A 3485-nucleotide genomic window follows, 5' to 3' on the forward strand; every position below is an offset into this window, starting at 1 on the left:
TCAAGCAGAAAGCAAATGTTTTAAGAATGATGATGGCAACAAATGTACAAATGTGCTTGACACAATGGATGGATGGTTATAAGAGTTGTATGAGCCCCCAATAAAATGATTAGAAATTAAAATAAACATAAAAAAGTAAAAGTGGGTCACAGACTTTATTAAATGTAAGTGTATCATAATAATATATACAGACAGCACTGAATGCCGATTTTATTTGTAGATGTTAAAGTATTCCTATTCAAGTTCATAATTACACCTTGGTCACAGCCTTGGCTAGATCTTGAAGTAGTGCAGAGTTCGGCAGTGCTACAGTGCTGACCTTATCCTGTTTAGATATGGCATGCTTGTTCTTGATAGTCATGTATTTATAAGTGCCTGCTTCACAATGACTATATTTTTCAGGTGCTGCAGAGCAGGATAAAGAGATTCTTCGGCATATGACAGGTAATGCTGCGGGGTTGGTGTTCATTCACCCTTATCAAGAATTTTCAGTGGTAAGCAAAAAGCTCCTGCTGCAACCTGAGAAGGAGGGAAGTGTGCTACATCACAGTCCAGCACAGTTCATTCCATCAGATACATGGCCAGCGTATGTTGCACATCGCCGACCTCTCCAACCTTGGGTGCTCTCCGGAGGAAGTGCAGGGACATAGGGCAAGACCCAGGCCAAAGTTTAAAGCCCTTAACATCTTTGCTTCCATCTGTCGGATCTGGTGCTTAGCATGTGATCAGTCACAAGGACAAAGCCACTGATTTCTGGAGGGCACATTTCTTCATATTTGTTTGCAATTGATGTGGCAAGTGATGCCAACCAGCTGCAGCAGCGTCTTGGGAATACAACACAATTATTCTGATCGATGATGAAAACAGTCATGTCCATGGTTTCCTGCAGCAACCTGCATCTCATCCGAACTTGCACTAGCCAATCAGGAGGGCTCTCATATTTCCAGTGACTTCCCACCCCACTAGGTATTGCTCTTCTTCAAGTTGTTTCAGACCACCATAAGTATCTTTCATATATTCACTGCAAAGGTTTGTATTAGCTCCATCTTCTGCATCCACATCACTCACTGTGAGAATTACATCAGAGAAAGCCTGAGACAGATATTCTGCTGCAGGGGCACATCCAGATGTTGCCGTTGGGCTTGGAGAGGGAGGATCCATCAAAATAGGCTCAGGCAAAAGCTTTTCTTTCTTTTTTAACAGGCCCAGGTTCTGGCTCGAGTACAGGTTCAAGCAAATGTGCCTTTTCCGGGGGTTTTGCTCATTTTTTGGCCCTAACCTTCCCAGCAGCTGATGTTTTTACTTCCTTTTTCAGAAGCATTTTGGCCTGGGGCTGTTCTCTGACTTTGTTATTGAAGTCTCCAAGAGCAATCCTCGACCTGAGCCGGGGCTTGGAAGAGGCACCCGCGGCCACAGGCACACACTCGGTGCCTGCAATACTGATCTTTGCCTTATTTTCAGCATCCATCTTTGTCTTCCTGGTAACTCAAAGAGCCACGGCTTCCTCTTCACTAGGCAGTAATTCAGAGGGGAAAGGCAGAATTCGGCAAGCCCAGACAAGCCGGGCACCAAAAGCTACTACAGAGCAACAGTCGTTCCTCTGCCAGACTGTCTCTCTTTTTGCCACCCCTCCGCTTTAACAAACATGAAGTCCTTCTCCAGGGCCGGTCTGTCCTAACAGTATGTCCAAAGTGTGTCAGATGAAGTCTTGCCACCTGATAGGATGCATCTATAAGTGGCAGTTTTGGGTCTTTACTCCTTTGCCTAAATGATTTGAACCATTATTAACAGACTCACCATCCATATTCTACTTATTCAAATATAGCTCGTCCCACAAAGCTCAAGTCTTGATCCACTGACCTGCCCAGCACCTACCAGTACTTTTAAACCGAAGAGTTTATCCAGCTAGAGAACTAATAGCAGTATTATTTCTTCCACTTCCTTTGGATTTGATTTGAAAAAAGAACTTTGAGTGAGAGACGAAGACAGTTCTCTAAGTTTAAGTCATTTCCATGTGGTTATTTTTAACAAATGTTTAAGCTGCTAACCAAAAGACTGAAGGTTTGAACATACTAACCACTCAGAAAGATATGGCAGTCTGTTTCCCTAAGGATTTCAGCCTTGCAAACCCTCTGGGGTAGTTCTACACTTTCTGTCCTATTGAGTTCTTTTGAGTGAGACTTGATGGCAACTGATTGCTTTTTTTAAAGGCTTATTAATATCGTAACACAAAGTGAGAACTTGAGAAGCCCGGATTTCAAAATAACGTCAAAAAGAACTGAAAGTTAACAAGATGTATATCAGTTCCCAGAAGAGACTTCAATTCAAGGAATAAGAGCAACATAAAGAGAAAAATCTGAATGCTCAAAGGTTTCGATTTTCTTTTGTGCGTATATAAGAAACCATTTTAAAGCTTTGCATACATTTAAATTTTTGAAAAAAAATTCTTGGGAACACAAAACAAAACAAACCACCACATATTAGAATCAAGATTCAGACACCTACTAGCTTTTCAATAAAATAATTCTCCAAGTGATCGACGATAGCAAATACCCCAAGTGGGAAGTGATCGACTACCCACATCTGGTTCCTGAAAAAGCAGCATCAAGATTTCTTAGCTTGTTAACTATTGAGGGCTATACCCCACTGCCTTCGAGTCAGTTCAGATTCATAGTGACTCCATAAGACAGCTAGAACTGTCTGTGCGAATTTCAAAGGCTGTAAACCTTCATGGGAGTAGAAATTGTCATCATTCTCCCACAGAGCAACTGGTAGTTTTGAACTGCTGCACTTTCTGTTAACAACCCAAGGCATAACCCACTATGCTATCAGGGCTCCTATTTGAGAGCTATAGAAATATTAAAAGTGAAAAGGTTACATTAGACATGCCATTTATAGTTCAAACTTTTTTTTTGCTATAATTAAAACTTTTTGAGAAAATTATTTCACCTATCTTCTTTTGCTCAATGAAAAAGAATATCACTCACCTGCCCCTCCCCCCAGAAGAATTCACTTCAGAGGACAGCACTGAAGCTGCAGCTCAGGGAGAGGGACTCATCTGATCAACACACGGGAGAAAATGAAGGGGTAGGAAGAGAGAGTGGAGCACATGCTGGCCCACCAAGGCTTGAGGATGATATTCCCGCTCAGAGCAGTCAGTGTGAAGACCATATGGCTGACCCCACTATGAGACACAACATCCCTCACTGACCCATAGCCCTACAGGAGACAACACTGGAGACACAGTGTGGGAATTCTGCCCAATCTGATCCCACCACACCGAGGCAAAACACTAAGGACGTGCAACAGAACAGCAAGGGGAACAGAGCAACAAAGTACCCAGGGAATGCCAAAAATAGACTTTGGGGCCAGAGCTTGGCACCCCATTAGACTCGACTGGAAAACACTCCTAAAGGCAGACAAACAGTCCTTGAACTAATTACAAGCTTTTCTTTTTTGTCGTTGTTGTGATGTTTTTTGTTTTT

General features: G+C 42.4%; 1 pseudogene; it reads right to left on the minus strand.

Moving 5' to 3' along the window:
* Positions 1 to 250: 250 nt before the first annotated feature.
* The window catches only part of LOC101645631, a 6694-nt pseudogene continuing 3459 nt past the window's right edge, over positions 251 to 3485 (minus strand).

Source organism: Echinops telfairi, unplaced genomic scaffold (assembly GCF_000313985.2).
Source record: "Echinops telfairi isolate 266 unplaced genomic scaffold, ASM31398v2 ScPeMD7_7457;HRSCAF=8495, whole genome shotgun sequence".
Lineage (NCBI taxonomy): Eukaryota > Metazoa > Chordata > Mammalia > Afrosoricida > Tenrecidae > Echinops > Echinops telfairi.